Source organism: Pteropus medius, unplaced genomic scaffold (genome assembly GCF_902729225.1).
Source record: "Pteropus medius unplaced genomic scaffold, Ma_sr-lr_union100, whole genome shotgun sequence".
Classification (NCBI taxonomy): Eukaryota; Metazoa; Chordata; class Mammalia; order Chiroptera; family Pteropodidae; genus Pteropus; species Pteropus medius.
The window spans coordinates 6,762,652-6,781,209 of record NW_024344437.1 but is presented as its reverse complement, the minus strand read 5'-3'; the positions used below and the strand labels follow the sequence as shown (position 1 = coordinate 6,781,209).

Genomic DNA, 18,558 nt, shown 5'->3' with positions numbered 1-18,558 from the left:
GACACCTATGTTTTCTTCTAAGAGTTCTGTAGTTTTAGCTTGTACGTTTAGGTCTGTGATCCATTTCGAGTCAGTTTTCGTTTTGTTTTGTTTGTTTTTTGTTGTTGTTGTTGTTTTACAAATAGATTATAAGAAAAAGAAAGGGATGCGGATGAACCTGCAGATTGAAAGAATTTTAAAACCGTCAAGATGAAACTGTCACGTCTGTGAATGGAAACTCGGATGAAAGAGCTATGAAGAGGTGCAAATAAGCGATTACTGTAAAAATCAGGATGATGGTTACTGATGGCGGAAGGGCTGTGATTGGCACAGGGCCCATGGGAGCTTCTGGTGTGGCCAGCAAAGTTCTGTTTGTTGAGTCGGGTGCCGATTTTAAGTGTTCACCCCGTAATAATTCACTAAGCCATATTTTATGGCTTTCTTTATCAATTTTTTATCTTATAATTTTAAAAAGTTTTTTTTTTTTTAAGGAGCCTAGGAGTACCTCATCAGGGCCCTGTGTCTCCGAGGAGACAATTTCTTATGTTTCGTGATCTTTAAGTTTTCTTACCAAACTTTTTTCTAAGTGACATCGGTACTTCCCACCACATTCACATTTAAGATTACACTTGATTGGCTCTGAGGTACCAGCCAGCTCTCTAAAGGAGAAAAAAATAGCTTTCCATTTTCTCCTGCTGTCAACTCATGCATTTCGTTTTCAGGTCAGTTTGCTTTTCTACAGCTCACATGTCTCGAAATGTGCTCGTTGAGACCTTGTTCTTAGCAAGCGCTTCGTCTCCCTCTTTCTCTCTCTCCCCGTCTGATCGAGTATGTCACTCTTTACATTTCTGTGTCTTGTAATCATAGCTGGAAGACAAATGAAGATGGCTGATTCTAGTCAACCCTCTTTGATATTTCCTTACGAGAACCGGGGCCCAGAGAAGGATGAAACTATTTGCCAAAAGTCACAGAACTAATTCGGCGTGAAGCTGGGGCTAGAACTTGGATTTGCTAATCCCCCTGTTCTGTTGCTCTTCAAAAACCTATAACTAGACTAGGACGGATGTTTTCACCTGAGCTCCTCACTTCTGTGCTGCCTATAATTTTCACTTCTGTTGACGAGATTCATCCCATCCCCCACCCTTCTTCCAGTGAACTCTTGCCTTTGAGCAAGCGTTTTGATAGTCATTTCGATGGTGCATTCATCCATTCTCCTGGTACACATTTCCACTGGATTTTACAGCTTTGAGAAGGCTAACGCATCTGTTTTGGGTGACCGAGAGTATTATAACATTATTAATGAGAAATAGGACCACCGTTAAGACCGCATGAGAAATGGGTGATGAGGGGACTTCACCTGCATTTGGGGATCCAGGTGGCACAGCAGCAGGTTCGCCGTGACTTTCGGGGCCTCCGCTTCTTTCCGTGGCCTTGGCTCCTTTGACTTCTCCTGCTTGCCTTGGGGACCTGGGCTCCTGTGCCCACACACGGCAGGGACCGGGCCTGTGGGCCAGCTCCCCAAGATGGATGACAGGGACCTCCCATGCCAGTGCCTCCTTCTGCTCCCTGAAGAGTTAATCTGATGTATTTCTTAATTTAAAAAAAGCCTTTTTTGTTTTGTTTTGTTTTGTTTTTCTGGCTGTCAAATTACATGCCTATCATAAAATCTTTTTTTTTTCCTTTTTCATTCCTTTTTAATATATATTTTTTTTTAGGCAAGGCAACCCTTGGTTGACCTCACCGATTGCAAAGGCCTTGTCAGCTTACAATCCCTTATTTTTTTATTTTTTACGCCTACAGCCCCTGGTCTTCCTCGGTGGTCTCCCATCCAAGTACTAACCAGGCCCGACCCTGCTTAGCTTCCAAGATCAGACGGGATCGGGCTTGTTCGGGATGGCATGGCCGTAGACTGCCTATCATAGAATCTTGAAAAATGCAGAGATCCAGCGTTCACATCCGACACCGTGTTGCTGGTCGACACCTGCCGCTCTCTTCCCCACTCTTCCCTCCTTCCCTCTTCTCATCCGTTCCCTGCTTCCCCCTCCTCTCTCACTATGCACGAAATGAAGCCCCCATGAACATCTGTAAAGTACGGGGTTCAGAGAGCTTTCCGGTTGGCGGAAGTGCTGTGACGTGGCCTGTCCCAGAGGCCGTGGAAACATCACACTCCTTCCCACACACTTGGCCCTGTGTAGCTTTTCCATCTGGCTATTCCTGAGTTTTGTTTTTTGTTTTTAATTTAAAAAACAAAAATGATACTCTAATAAGTAAACTGTTTCCCTGAGTTCTGTAAGTCATTCTAGCAAATTATCAAACCTGAGAAGGGGGTTGTTAGGGTCCTCCAATTTATACACAATTGGTCAGAAGGTGACAACCTGGACTTTCCAATGGCATCTGAAGTTGGGGGAAGGGGACAGTCTTGTGGGACAGAGCCCTTGATCTGTGGGGTGCGTGCCAGCTCCTGGTGTAGTGTGAGGATTGAATTCTATTGTTAGATTCCCAGCTCGTGTTGGAGAATTGTCAGTGTGGGAAATCACCTACACATTTGGTGGCCAGAAATGAAGACGTTTGTGTGATATTAGTGGACAGTAGAGAAGGAAATGAGTTTTTCTTACACGTATCGTTTCTTCATACAGACGTGCCTTGAACAATCTCTACGTTTGGATAGTCTATTCTCAATTTGCGGGCTCGGTAACCACCGCTTTTCCTGATTTTTTTTTTTTTCCATGTTTTAATGGTAACCCAGAGTTTGCTTATTATTTGCCATTAAACTTAGATTTTTTTTTTGTTAACCCTGTTTAATACTGCTATATATTTATAGTTAATCTATTTTTGTGTGGTAAAAAAACCCCGCATAATATTAAATTTATTATCATAACCATTTTTAAGTGCACGGTATGGTAATGTTAACTATATCCACTTTGTCATGCAACAGATCTCTAGAACTTCCTCATCCTGTCAGACTGAAACTCTTAATCCATGAAATGACCCCCCCCGGCCCTCCCCGACCCCGGGCCCCGGTAACCACGTTCCATCTGCTTTTTCTGTAAGCGACTACTTTAATGACCTCACAGAAGTGAAATCATGCCACATTTGTCTTTCTGTGACTGGCTTATTTCACTTAGTGTCATGTCCTTAAGATAATACCCACGTTGTAGCGTGAACAGGATCTCCTGCTCCTTAAAAGCAGAACCCTATTCCACCGTATGTATAGACCCCCTTCTGTTAATCCAGTCATCCATTGATGGACATTTGGGTTGCTTTCACTACTCGGCTACTGTGAATAATGCTACAGTGTACATAGGAGTGGACATAGCTCTGTGAGATCCTCATTTTGATTCTTTTGGATATTTTCCCCAAAGCGAGGATGCTAGTTCCCATGGTAATTCTACTTTTAATATTTTGAGGGATCGCCAGTGTTTTCCACAGCAGCTGCACCATTTTCCATTCCCACCAAGAGTGCACGGGATTCCAATTTCTTCACGACTACCCAGCACTTGTCCTTTTCAGGTTCTTTGGATAGATATCACCTCACACCTAACAGGTGTGATATCTCATTGTGGGTTTGATTTGCATTTCCCGATGCTTAGTGATTTGGAGCATCTTTTCACGTATCTATTGGCTATTTAGATGTATATCTTCCTTGGAAAAAAAAAGTCTGTTCAGGTCTTTTACTAACTTTTAAATCAGATTATTTGTTTTTCTTTCCAATGAGTTGCGTGAGTTTCCTGTATATTTTAGATATCAACCCCTTATCAGATATATGATGTGTCGATATTTTCCCCCATTCTGTAGGTTGCCTTTTTGTTTTGTTGATCATTTCTTTAGCTGTGCGGAAGCTTTTTAGTTCGTCTTGCTGGTTTTTGCTTTTGTCGCTTGTGCTTTTGATGTCATATCCAGAAAATCATTGTGGAGAGCCATGTCCAAGAGCTTTTTCTCTATGTTTTCTTCTAGAAGTTTGGTGATTTCAAGTGTCACGTGTAAATCTTTATTCAACCATTTCAGGTTAACTTTGGTGAGTGCCCTAAGATGGGGTCCAGTTTCATTCTTTTGCGTGTGTTTATCCAGTTTGCCAACACCATCGGTTGAAGAGATGAGTTAAGTTATTCTTAATGCAATAAAATTAAAAATACGAAATCACTTCTGTTAAGACACTAAAGGTTTCCTTGTAAGGCATAATGAGGGCAGGAGAATCTCATGAACTTTGTTCCAAAAAGAATTCTGAATATGTCAAAATGAGAAATAAACAAATATAAAATGATTTCTCAACTCTCCCACCTATTCCATAGAAATTAAGCTATCAGTATGTGTGTTTTATTTGTGTCTAGTCTTTAAATACTTATTATTTGAAAATACCTATAGTGTTACTATTTATTTTATCACACTATGGCACCAAACAGACAGCCAGAGCACCAAAGTATATTTAAACGTGTAGGTTATATATGTGTAATTATATAGAGCTACATATGTATAAATACATACATACATTATATACATAATTCTAATTAGATATGTATTTACAGATATATCTATAACATGTATCTATATATGTATATATAGTGTGCCAACTTAAGTTCACCTCTTTTAACTTTTCCTTCAATTGCCCCCGAATAAACTCAGCATCTGTGTTTCCAGGATTCCACAAGAGGCCACTCTGTGACGTACATCTTAGAGAGACAGGTGCTTTTGTCCCCCAGGTGTGATGCATGCGTCGTGTGTGGTGGTGGGGGCAGGGATACGGGGAGCGAGATAAGCTCACCCTGTAGAGAAGCCCGCACTTGAGTATTTATGTCCCTTCACAGAGAATTTTCATCCTTTCTCACAGTTGTAGCACAGTGTCCAGAACAGTCATTTCATCACTCCCGTGGGGGAAAAAAATAACAAAGGTGGTCCCCCGTCCGTCCGTCCAGTCATGCTGCTGCATGTCCAATGTGTCACTTCTGATTATTAGCCGAGTAGGAGTTACTCCCAGTAGGGCTGATTTCAGCACTCGTCAGTGATTCCTTAGTTTGTTTCCTGCAGCCTTTCTAATTTCCGTGGCTGTAAATAATCCTGCTATATTAAAACCACACACCGGAAGTGAACCTCCCTCTCAGCTAAATCCTGCATCAGCATATCCACTACCTGCTGCTGACATTTTCATTCAGCAGCATCATCCTGCCACCTTCCTTACCTGAGTACCAAGCGATCGCTTAGAGAATCTTTATTCTAGGGGACAGCCAGGTTGCATAGAACTAAATTTGATTAATCTAACTAATTGGATAGAATCTAAAAGTTCAGTCCCCCCCCGCCGCCCCCCACAAAAGGCCATCCATGCACTTTAAAGTAATCTGTTGTTCTACTTAGCACAGAAGTTTTAAGGCATAGAAAAAAAAAATCACAACCATTTTGAGGGAAGAACTTTTATACTGTGCTTAGAGCATGAAAAAAACATAACGCTAATAGTAGTGACTATGTGACAGCCATCATCCCTGTGACCTGCTCAGGTCACCACACACAGACTTAAGCATGAGGGACTAGAAAAGGGGCAGATCGTCTCTGTCCTGGCCCCAGTCACAGCACCGACTAAGTAGGGCAACTTGCTTTTTGAAAAGCATGTTCTCCTGTGGAGGATTTCATGCAAATCGCTCTTGGCAACTTGAATTGAACTTGAAATTAGCTGCTGAAGTCTAAACGACTGGTGGATGCATCAGAGCCTCCGAAGCTTTGCCGATACAATCTGATGCTCCAGAAGAATCTTCAGCCCCAGAAGCTCTCGCTTTGATGTGCATTTTTCCCAAGACTTTAATGGCATTTCCATGAGGCAGTCAATGACAATACAGAGATCTAGGCTCCGCCAGGTGCTGGAAATGTCCCCACTTAGATCTGAGGACAGAGCTGTGCTGTAAAAATGCTAAAAATGTAAAAATGTTCGTTTTTAGATGGTTATTATTTATTTGTTTTTGCTGGAGTCTTCTAAGGCACACAATCTTACCATTTCACCTGTAAACACGTTATTGGACATCTCTGACGGAGAAGGATTGAAAAGAAAATACAGAAAGAACCTTGGTGGCATTTTAATTTCAAACAAAATTAACAATAGAAAAGAAGTTTGTTTGTTCATTTGTTTGTTTTTATTGTGTTACCTAGACTTTGATTTATAATGAAAGAGTGAGAAACAGATAGACAGAAGCCAAATGGGATTGCAAGAGAGGACGGGACAGACAGGGAATCGTGGGGAGGAGGGCGGGGCCGTGTTGTGTTAGCTGTGTGGCCTCAGCCTGGGAGCCTCACTTTCCATATCTTTAAGTGAGAGTCCCTACCGCTCGGGGGTCGTTGGGGACATTAAATGAGACAATGCAAAAAAGCACCTGGCCCAGTGCCTGCCATATATCACAGGTTCAATATATGATAGCCATTATCATTAATAATTGTATTTATCCTTCGTCGTTGTAGGAGAAGTACTTAAAATTTAATTATAAGCACCATTCTCAGTTTACATTCTCTTTGAGCCATATTTATAGAAACGGAAGGCTTTCCGCTGTGGATCTGACGGTGCAGGGGGGGAAGAAAGCGGGTCGTTGTCTATTCCCCTGCCCGCCGGCCGCACACACAGGTCTATTGACCTCGCACAGCTGTGCCGGAGGCTCTGCGCTGGAGGCCGCCCGCCGGCGAGATGCGTCACCAGGCACCGTCCTGGGAGTCAGGCACTTTGCTGCCATCTTATCCAGAAGCCAAATAAAGTAAGCGAAGAAGTTACACGGTCCCTTTCCCAAGGGCTCAGACGACGTCGTGCTTAATAAACTAATAGTTATGAAATCTTAACTAGGGTAGTGGTGACCAAAACCTCAGATTCTAAACCCAGACTCAGCTCGAGTCCTACTTGCCACTCCCCGTCACACGGCTCTTTGGGTGAATTGCTTGTCCTTTTTGTGCCTCAGTTTTTGCGTCTTTAAAATAAAGATAATACCGATACCTACCTCACAGATGATTATAAGAATTAAGTTAGTTAGTGACACATAAAGCATTTGGTGCCATAGGCTGCGTTTGCTATTTCTGTACGCCAGGCACCGTGGGTGATGGCGAGGCGTAAATGTTGTGCTTTCACTGGTTTTATAAAGGAAATTACTTCTAGGACACCATTAGAGAGCAATATACAAGTTCGAGAACGTCCACCATGTACATCAAGTGCTGAGAAAATGCCAGTGGGGCAAGTTCGCTGTAGGGTGAACAGTGTTGTTTGATTGAAGCGTGTAAAGATCAAACGGCACCTTTTCGAGGAAAGAGTGTTTGGCATTTGACAGAAAGAATCGGTCGATTTCACTTCATGTTCGTTCAAAGGGATCCTGGTCCCCTCAGCCTGTAGAATGAAGAAGTGATTAACCCGATTTTTAAATAGGTTTTGATGTGGAAATTCTTAAAGCAGGCATTAAACCCACCAGTCCTTACCAAACTTTCCTTTAATGTGCATGTAATGGAAGGTGTTTTATAGATACATTCACATTGTAGACGTACATTTTTTATCTTCATGGAGAGCTATTAGGCATAGAGACAATAGTTTCTTAGAGAGACAAGAATTCCTTTGCATTTACTCATTTGATCACTTGTAGTGACAAGGATGGGGCATATGAAATGCGAATAATGAGATAAAGGTCCTGACGAGCTGAGTCCACTTGGTAAGGCACAGTAAATTGAGGCTACATCTAAATAGCATAAGAACAGTACTTGGCATGTAAAAGGTATTCAGAAATCTAGATTTTAGTATATTGATTTCATAGTTAACGAACATTCGGCAATATCAGTTGGCTTGCTCTGGCTAAAGTTCTGATTTCTTAGCCTGGCTCCGACCCACATCTCTCTCTCCACTCCCTGTCATCAGCCCCCAGCTCACAGCCAGGCGATGCCATATCTTTTCATGCTCTGTACTTCACAGTTTTGGTTCCCCTTTTCTAGAATGACGTCATCTGCATGTTCTTTTCCCGACGAACTCATATCCATCATTTTCAGAGTTTGTTAGTTGTCATCTTCTCTGCTCGGACTTGCTGGCTCCCAGGCAGGAGTCATTCTGAACTCCCACAGAACGTCATTCAAACCTTCATTAGAGTATTTATTGGCCTGTTATGATTTTTCTTTTTTTTTTACCTGTCAATTTCTGTACAGTGTCAGGAGTCATCCTGGAATCTCTAGCACCGAGCGTCGTGTAAAGGAGCTTTATGGATACTCAATAGTTATATATCGAAGGAGTGGAAAACATAAAGGGAGATATGAAAATAAGCTGAAAATAAGCCTACGGAGAATGTGTTTTAGGAAGATAGAAATGAAACGTTTAGAACACGAACGGTCCCTGTTATAGGCTGGATTGTGTCCCCCCCTCACTTGAAGCCCTAACCCTCAGGACTTCGGGGTGTGTCTGTGTTTGGAGAGGAGAGTGAGTTAAAATGAGGTCAAGAGTTTGGTCTCGTCCATCAGGACTGGTGTCCTTATAAGAAGAGGCGATCAGGACACAGGCACCCACAGAGGGATGACCATGAAAGGCACACGGTCTTTGGGTTCAAGGGGAAGGTGGCCCTCTGCACCCTGAGGAGAGAGGCCTCACAGGAAACCTACCCCGCTGACCTCTTGATCTTGGACTTCCAGCCCCCAGAGCTGTGAGAAAACAAATTTCTCTCGTTTAAGCCCCCCGGTCTGTGGTTAATAATAATTAATAGAAATCTTCCCCATCTTTCAACTCTCATCTCCTAGGAGCCAAGAATTATTTTTCCTCTACAGTCGTCTTTTCCTTGTGCATGAAAATGTAAGCTCTTCCACCACTGAACTTGGTGGGAGTCGTGACGGAGTTTTCCATTTCCTGTCCTTCCCCTCATTCCGGCCGAGCAGTTGTTCAGCGGGGACTCACCCTATCGGTGGGTCATCCAGCAGTGGGTCAGCCGGTGGCATTCACAGAACAATACGTGCATTGTGTCACACTGGGCCTGAGTACCAACCATTCAATGACTGTTTGTTTCTAGCGTCGCATCCCCCGGTGCCGGGGCCCACAGACTTGGCTCTCGCTCCAGAGCAAACGTCACAAGCCAGTTCCAGGTGACAGCCCATGTCGACGTTAAAGAGCACCCACAGTGCAGGTATGACACCATGACCTGCTAAAAGAAATGGGGTAATAGGTAATCTTGTAAAGACAGAGACAACAAAAGAAAAAATCTTGTTCCTAAATTTATTAGGGATTCCAGATAAAGCAGATCAAGTGCAGGTGAGAACACGAATTCAAAAGGTAACCATTCCAGTGTCTGTGGACCCTTCTGAGTGTTGGAGGAACCGACTGATAGGATTTTAGTTGCATTTCCTCTCTGAAAACTATATTTCTGGGAACCTTCAGATTAGGCACAAACATGGAGAGAAGATAAAAGCAGAAAAAAGCGGGTAAGGAATTTATGCCTGCCAGAGTAGTGGAGAGAATAAATAAAGCCTTTACAGCAATATCAGGAGGAGGAAATACTAGAAATTAAAGGAGGGGAGATGATTAAAAAATGGCTGGGTACTCAAATGACCTTTTGAAGTCTCCCTTTAACAGCAAAAATTTAAGGCGTTAACTCTGTTCAGGCTGGGTGATACTGGTGAACATTTTCTGTATACACAGGCCCTGCGATGGTGATACTCATGAAGAGCTTTCGTAATCAAGATCACTGCTGTGCAGTCCCAAGAAGGCAGGAAAATGGTTTGCCAAACTTAAAAAACCAAAAAGCCAAAAACCTGAAGCAAAGGCACTAGCTCTTGATTTAAATAAGCTGATTCTTTGGGCAAATATTAAAAACAAGTGGTGTCAAGTCTGTGTTTATGTAAATTCATAGAGAAAAATCTTTCGTCAAAGGTACCTCAGTGCGGGCACCAAAAGTTTCATATTTATGTATTTCTGAATCACACATGAAAAATAGAAAAGCACAATGATGATCCCTATATATGCTTTCTTCCCTTTATTCTTAAATTTTTATTGAAGCTATATGTGTACATGGTGATAAAAAGCAGGGGGTGGAGAAGGGACAATCCCTTGTGGTCATTTCTGTTTTAGACCTTTTGGTGGTTACCGGTCTGTGGCCTGTTAGGAACCGGGCCACACTGCAGGAGGTGAGCGGCTGGGGAGCAAGCAAAGCTTCATCTGCATCACCGCCTCAGCTCCGCCTCAGATCATCAAGCATCAGATTCTCATGGGAGCACCGGTCCCTGGTGCCAAACAGGCTGGGGACTGCTGCTCTTAACAACATGTTTATGATGTTCATTATTGATAGACAATGATACCTTTGGAGTGTCTTGTATGAGATGGTCTCTACCCTTAGTCCTTCTCCTGATTTTGGTAAACTATGTTTAGTTCTCTTGGTTACATTTGCATCTTTGTACCTAGAGTTAAATTCTATCTCTTGTTGCTTCAACATTGGACTTGACCTCCTGGTATGAGACGTAGCCTGTTTGTGTGTCAGAGTGAAGGCCTCGGTTAGTCGTTCTGGGCTAACCGAGATGGGATGTGAGGCACTGCCTTCGTTCTAGGCCTCCCCTTCCCTGGGGACTTGGCTTGGGGACTCCGTGTCTGTGAGGGCGGGACCTGCTGACTCTAGGAACTGAGACCTGCTTTGCGGTGTGTTTGTGCACCTCCACTCACCCTTAGAGCAGGAACTCACCCCGGGCAGTTTACTTAACTTCTCATTAGAAAACCCTCCAGCTTGGGGCCCCTGGACAAAGGGCTGGCTGCTTTCCACAGCTCGCAGGGGAGAGGGGATCGGCGTGCAGCTCCCCGGGCAGACTTCCAGTTTGTTCCTGGTTTTCAGCACCTTTTCTTGTCCTTGCTCTGAAGCCTATCAGCCCCATGCCTAGGTCTTCCCTGGGGTTTTGCCAGAAGGATCAGCTCCTTCCTCCACCCTCCCTGGCTCCCTCCACGAGCTTTCTGGGCTGCATTCCACTCCACTCAGGTTTAACCATCAACGCACTTGTGTTTGCTTTGTCTTCTGGAAATGTTTAAAATCTCTCTTCCACCGATGATAATTTATATATATATGTATATACACATGCACATATGGGTGTATAGATGCATAGATACACGTGTATACACACACACACACACACACACACACACACACACACACACAAACACACACGCCCTGAGTTTATCAGATTGAATGAGAGCTAGAACCTATGGAAACTTAAAAAAAAAAAGAGCCCATACTATACATACTCTTGGAGCCCCGCCCCCACTTAGCCACATGTTTTGAAGCATCTCCTACAGCATCGTTATTTTTTTAATGTGCGTATAGTTTTCCCTTATACGAATAGACTGCAGTTCGGTTAAGCAGCACCCCACTGCTGGGCATTTAGGTCGTGTGTAAATTTTACTCCAGTAAATTGATCTGCCACGATATCTTTGCCAGTATCATCTCTGCACATCACTGGGCTGTTTTCTTTGGGATACGTTTCTAGACGTGAAATCACTGAGTCAAAGGTTTGCACGTTTTTAAGGCTTTTGACGCACATTGCCAAATGATCTTCCAGAAAGCTTCTATCGATTTTTGACTCCCCTTCCACGGTAGTACTGATTTTCTTTCGACCTTGGATGTTATTATACTTTTAAACTTTTAAATTCGACAGGCAAAAATGCCGTCTTATTGTAATCGTTTGCTGACTTTATTGTTAATGATGTCATTCCAGCCAGAGGAGGGATAATGATGTTAAAGGCATAAAGCAAAAGTGAAGAAAAGCTGAGGAGTAGGCTGCATGCGAGGGCCAGGATGGGGGAACTAGATTCAAACCCCTTACTATGGAAATAAACCCATGGGTCAATGCCAAACCCCTCGACCGCCCTGAGCTGCTGTAGAGGCTCCTTGCTTCTCCCTGAATCTGCGTTAGTCCTGAGGACTCGTTACCCCCAGATCTGGGCCTAAACTTTGCTAACACCCCGGGCAGGTGAGGCAGAAGCCGAGATTGGGGGTAACTGACCATTTATTATTCATTTGTCACGCCTTTATTGAGCCCCACCAGTGCAGAAAGCACTGTGCTCAATCCTGGGGACATAGAAATGAATGAACACATCCTTGCTGGTGAGGTGCAATTTAGGAAACAAATATTTAACCTATGATAATGGAGTGATCATTTTATAACCCATACAACAGATTCCACAGAGGAGGGGCAAATTTTTCCAGTCAACAACCAACTTCAGATAAGGGTGCGAAGAATTGGGTGAGCTAAACACCAGGCTTTGGACCACTACTAAAGACTGAAATATGTTTGTGTTATCTGTGAATATAATATATTATTGACCCCTTCTTCATTAGTAAAAATAATAAAAGAGATTAGGGCAGAAATATTTCTAATTCTAAAAAATGAAACCGCAATACTTTCTATCCTTCCCACTTCTAGCGCTAGTATCTTAACTCAGATGCTCTTTATTTGACCTCTCTATCATGGGTCTTGCCCTCTGAATCCATCCTTACATGGGGCTTTTTATTGTCTCCATGTTTTTCATATAATCAAATTTATCATTTTTTTCTTTATTGTCTGTGCTGTATTTGTCTTATTCAAAAAACTCTTTCCTAATAGAACAAAGCCAGAGGTATCACACTCCCCAATTCTGAAATATACCACAAAGCTATAATAATCAAAACAGTATGGTATTGGCAGAAAAAAGAGACACACAGGTCGATGGAACAGAATTGAGAACCCAGAAATAAACCCACACATAAACAGGCAACTGACTTACGACAAAGGAGCCACGAATATACAATTAGAGAAAGGAAAGTCTTTTCAATAAATGGACAGCCATAAGCAAAGAAAAAAGAAAAAAAAAAAGAATCTAGACCAGTATCTTATACCATACACAAAAATTAACTCAAAATGGTTTAAATACTTGAATGTAAGACCTGAAACAATAAAATACATAGTAGAAAACAGGCATGAAGCTTCCGGATTTTGCTCTCAGATGGGTTTTTGGCAAAGGGACTCCGAAGGCAAAAAAGAAACTGTCAGCAAAACAAAAAGACAACCAACTGAATGGGAGAAGATATTTGCAAACGATACTTCTGAGTCGGGGCTCATATCCAAAACTTATAAAGAACTCATACAACTCAACAACAACAACAACAACAAAATACGATTAAAAAATGGGCAGAGGATCTGAATAGACATTTTCCATGGAAGACGGAGATGGCCAACAGGTTGTATGAAAAGATGTTCAATATTGCTAGTTATTAGTGAAATGCAAATCAAAACCACAATGATATATCACCTCACACCTGTTCGAATGGTTATTATCAACAAAAGCCAGAAATAACAAGTGTTGGTCAGGATATGGAAATGTAATTGGTACAGACATTATGGAAACAGTATGGAGGTTCCTCAAAAATTAAGACTATAACTACCATATGATCCGCCAATCCCTCTTCTGGGTATTTACCTGGAAAATATGAAGACACTAATTTGTATATATGTTCCCCTATATTAATTGCAGCATTAATTACAATAGGCAAGACATGGAAACAACCTAAGTGTCCATTGACAGATGAATGGATAAAGATGTTGTAAATATATACAGTGGAATACTACTCACCCATTAAAAAGCTAAAATATTGTTATTTGCAGCAACATGGATGGATCTCGAGGTTATTATGCTAAATGAAATAAGTCAGACAGAAAAGGACAAAAACCATATGATCTCACTCATACATGGAGTATAAAAAAAAAAGTAACAAACGAACTAACCAAACAGACAAAACAAACTCAAAGATACTGACAACAAAATGGTGATTACCAGAGGGGCCTGGGAGTGGGCGGAGGGTGAATTGGGTAAAGGTGGGCGAGTATATGATAATAGAAGGAAACTAGACTTTTGGTGGTGAGCACACAATAGAGTATACAGATATCGGGTTATAATGTCGTCCACCTGAAATGCATATATTATTAACCAATGTTACCTCAATAAATTTAATTTCAAAAAAACTTTCCCCTACCCCATTGTCATATACTTTCTACTTTCTTCTGAAAGTTTACAGTTTTGTACATTTAGTCATATCTTCATTTGGCTGTAAATATTTTTGTTTATGATATGAGACATAGATACAGTTTTCCCTATATAATAACTAGTTGTTTCAGCATCAACTGTTGAATGGACCATTATTTCTACTTTTTGTAATGCCACTTTGTCATATGCTAATTTATCACGTAAACAAGGGTCCATTTCGGATTCTCTATTCCCTTCGTCAAATTGTGTCTGTGTCTATTACCATACCGTTTTAATTACTACGGCTTTATTATAAGTCCTCGTTTCAAATAAGACAAGCCACACTCAATTCTTTTGCAGAATTATCTTTGGTCTTTTACTGTCTACATGAATTTTAAGATGAGCTCATCAATCTCAAAATATTCCGTTGGCTTTTTGATTGGAATTGCACTGGAGTTTAGATCACGTGGGAGAAAATCGCCATCTGTATGATACTGAGTCTTCCATTCATGGACCTTATAAATCTCACCATTTTGAAAAAACGTCTTCTTTAATTTCATTTAATAACGTTTTATAATTGGTTATGCAAGTGTTTCACATATCTCTTGTTAGAATTATTTCTAGGTGCCCAGAAATTTTGTTACTGTGTGTGGGAATTCTTTGCAACGGATACCATTTGTTGCTGGTATGTAGAAATGTTACAGTTTCTGTAAAGTGATTCTATAGCCAGCAACCTCGCAGAACCCTCTTACCAAGCTTAATAGTTTATAAATACTGTGTTTTTTTTTTCTTTTTCCATTTTAAATTTGGGCTATCATTTTCTGTGAGTAATGGCAGCTTTTTCTTTCTTTGTAATCCTTGCCTCTCTATTTTTTCTTCCTTGCCTTATTCTGCTGGCTAGATCAGTAGTATAATTTTGAATAAAAGCAACAATAGCAGGTATCTTTGCTCTCTATTTTCTTTAAAGGGTAAGCTCCTAATATTTTATCTTTAAGTACAATATCTGCACTCGATTTTTGATAAATGCCCTATATAAAACTAATACATATTTCATGTGTTTCTAGTTTGCTACAGTTTTTATGGTGAAATAGGTATCGAACTGAATGAAATACTTTTGCTGCGTCTAATGAACAAAGCTTTTTTTTTTTTTCCCTCTCTTTTATCTCTTAATGAAGTGAGTTGCATACATATTTTTTAATGTGAAGCCATTATGCAATTCCTACTCGGTGATGATAGCTTTTTAAAACATGTACTTTTGAAATTTGTTTGGCTGATATTTGGCTACTTTGCCTCCATGTTCATAGTCCAGGCTGACTCATAATTTTATCCTTTCTATTGTCTTTGTTTGACATTGTCATTAAGGTGATACAGGATTTATCCAATTAGTTGAGGATCATTCTCACTTTTTTCATTCTCTGGGTCATTTTGAATTACTTAAGGATCATTGCCCTTGAAGACGTGGTAGGTGGCTGTTCTTAGGCCACATCTGCTCTTACCGAGCAGCAGCATTTCCTGTGGTTGGTTACACTTTTCTCCTTGGCTGATAGGACACTCTCGTTTAGGGTGGAGCATTTCTCTCTGCATTCCTGCTCATTACGCCTCCTTGCAGACTTGTGACCCAGTGAGGACAGATTGGTCTCTCTGTCGGCATTGCAGACAGAGCTGTGTGATTCGGCCCAAACATGTTCTACCTCCAATAAAAACCTCCCTGAACTTGCCGGGTCAGTTGGCGACTCTGTTTTTGTTGCCCCCGCAGCGCTTTATAAAAAACTTCAGCAGCACTCACCGTACTGCTTTGTAGTTACCTGTGTCCATGTCTTACCTTCAACCAGGACTTGAGCTTGTGACACGGCACCTTACTCACCTTTGTGATTTCTGTGCCTAATGCAGCACCAGGCACCAAAAAAAGATGATGCTGTTGAATAAGCGAACTAAACGTTCTGATCAGTTGAACACAAACAGCTCATTACAGACCTGAGATGCGGTTTGCTATCCCAGCAGTTTCTAACCAGGGTGCTCTCATGCCACTTTGTCGCAGGCTAATTTATCGTGTAAACAAAGGTCCATTTTAGATTCTCTATTTATTCCATCGGTCTAATTGTCTCTGTTTCTATTTAAATCCGTACTGTTTTCATTACTACAGTTTTATTATAAGTCTCGAGCCTAGTCTCCATTTTCTCCGTTCTCCTCCGCGGTCTCCCTCTGCAAATTCTTCAATATCTAGTTGTGGCATTTGATCTCTGCTGCTCTCGTGGCAAATTCTCACCCATGCATTTATCCTCTTAAGCTATTTCTGCTGTTCTGTCGCTGAAGTCTCCTCGCTGTGGTTCTAACATTCTTGAACGCCTTCTACTATTCGACCGTTTCATATTTCCTTCTGACAGACCCCGCTCAGCAGGAGGGGCCATTTACTGTGATGACTTACAGACAAGGGAGCCCGATTTCCTGGAAGCCTGGATGCCCAGGGACAGCCTCCCCCAGGGAGCAGGACAGATGCTGTCTCGGGTACTTCCTAGTTCTCGTCCCTAATGTGTTCCTGGAATGCTGCTGAAGAGGCCATCTGGACAATGTCCACTTTTAGTTTTGTAAACCACTTTGTGCATGTACCGAAATATTTCTACCTCAATTATGTAATATTTTAGGCCAAAGTTAGTTTGATTCAAGCCACTGTTAGCAGTGATATCAATTCTTTTTTTTTTTTTTTACACTGGATGTTTAATGAGTTACTTCTGTAAAGCTTTTAAAAGCCGAATGTGGAGGAGGAACAGGACTTCTCAGTGGTGCTCGTTGGAAAGGTGCAAAGTTTGTGAGCAAACGTAGACTTTGGTTAGGTTTTGTAACTCAGCTCTGCCGCAGGACTGTATGAACTGCGGCTCTCCAGAAGTAGCTTTGGGGAGACTGCGAGTCAGTTCCTTGAAAGACTACAGAAGAAGGATTGTTGTTTGTCTTTCTGGTGGCCTGTGAAAATCTGCTTGTGAATGTTGCTCGTTGCTTCTTGAGTGTTAGAAACCAATATTTGAGGATATGGAAGCTAATTCAGAGGTGGTGTGGTGTGTGTGTGTGTGTGTGTGTGCAAGGCTGTGTGTGTGGTGTGTGTGCAGGCCCACACACAGCATGCATGCAGATTCTGTGTGTGTCTGTGCATCTGTGTGTGTGTGTCTGTCTGCGTAGAAGCTCATAAAGGCTGATTTCTGAGTAGGCCCTTTCGTGAATAAGAAAGGAAGTTGGACGCGCACACACCTGGGCACCCAGGCCTGGCTCCTCCCACGTCCCGCCTGGCTCCTCCCACACCCGCCTGGCGCTCCTCCCACGGCCCCACCCCTGCCGGCCCCTGCACCGCTTCAAGAACACGAGTACATCCATCACCTTTCTATTTTTGTAATTGAGATTACTTCTTCCATGTCTGATTTTTTTTGCTTTTAGAAGTAGCTCAAGGTCAGGCAGACTCTGGGTTGCTTTTGAATCCAGCCCGGTCGGGTCCCAGAGGTCGGGTCCCGGAGATGGACTGAGGGTTCTCCAGAAACAGTCTCTCAGGGGAGAGGACCGGGAATTCAGCCGCGTGGGGTCATGGGGAAGGAAAGGACTCTGGAGGTCATCTACGTCTGAACTTCTGATGGGGGAAAATGAATAAATACACGATGAGTACTTTCCTCATCAGGAGAGTACCCTGGAGCAACAGAACGTTGACTTCAAACACTGGTGCACCCACCACGTGCCTCTCGTCACAGCGCCGAAGGCGTGTCGGTTACCTGTTAGTTGTACTTGCTGCATAGCAAGTTACCCCCAAACCCAGTGGCTCACGGCAGCAGCGAACAGCCTGTGCCCGGGATTCAGGGCCAGCTTGCCGGGAGCTCTAGTTCAAGTTCAAGGTTTCTCGTGAGGCTGCGCACAGGCCATATTCACTCATGCGAGGATTCAAGCAGGGCTTGGAGACCTGCTTCGAAGGCGGCCCGCTCGCACGCCTGGCAGGCTAGTGCTGGCTGTTGACGGGCGCCTCGGTTCTGACCTCCCGGACCTCTCCGCAGGCTGTTTGAGTGTCCCCACCACATTGTCCTCAGCTCGCCCAGAGCCAGCGATCCAAGAGAGGACAAGGCGAGAGCTACGAGGTCTTCTACCACCTAGTCACAGAAGTCACACACCTTTATTCCTGCAGTGTCTTCTTGGAGTCACAGGTCAGCCGCATTCACTGGGCAGGGAAGAACACAGGCGTGAGCACTAGCAGGCAGGATCTTAGGGGCCATCTGGGAGGCCGGCTGCCACAGTGCCATTTCCTGGGCACATGCCATATGCCTCGTACTGGTATCAGCACGTTACCTTCATTATCTCATTCAGGGATCACATGACTCTATCTGGTAGTTAGCTAGATCCCATCTTATAGATGAAGAAATGACGAGCTCTCTCAGCAGGAACAAGTGACTTGCCCAATATCTCACAGGTATCCGGTGGTGGAGGTAGGATCCAGCCTCGGTCTAACTGTCTCAGAAGCACGAGGCCTCCAGCACTATGTTCTACTTATAATTCTTCCATGCACAAAACATGCGTTGCAATGTAGCAGTTGTACCTACGTTATAGATAGGACTGAAGGACAAACGCGGACTTCGTAACAAGGAGTGTTCGTGATCTAGTTT

The 18,558-nt window shown here is 42.8% G+C and overlaps 1 protein-coding gene and 1 pseudogene across 1 annotated transcript in view; one reads left to right on the top strand and one right to left on the bottom strand.

The window, feature by feature from the left end:
* SPATA13 (spermatogenesis associated 13) overlaps positions 1-18,558 on the top strand; it is a 300,617-nt gene that overhangs the window by 107,897 nt on the left and 174,162 nt on the right. The window lies entirely within an intron of this gene.
* LOC120610755 (uncharacterized) lies at positions 1,771-1,889 on the bottom strand (annotated as a pseudogene).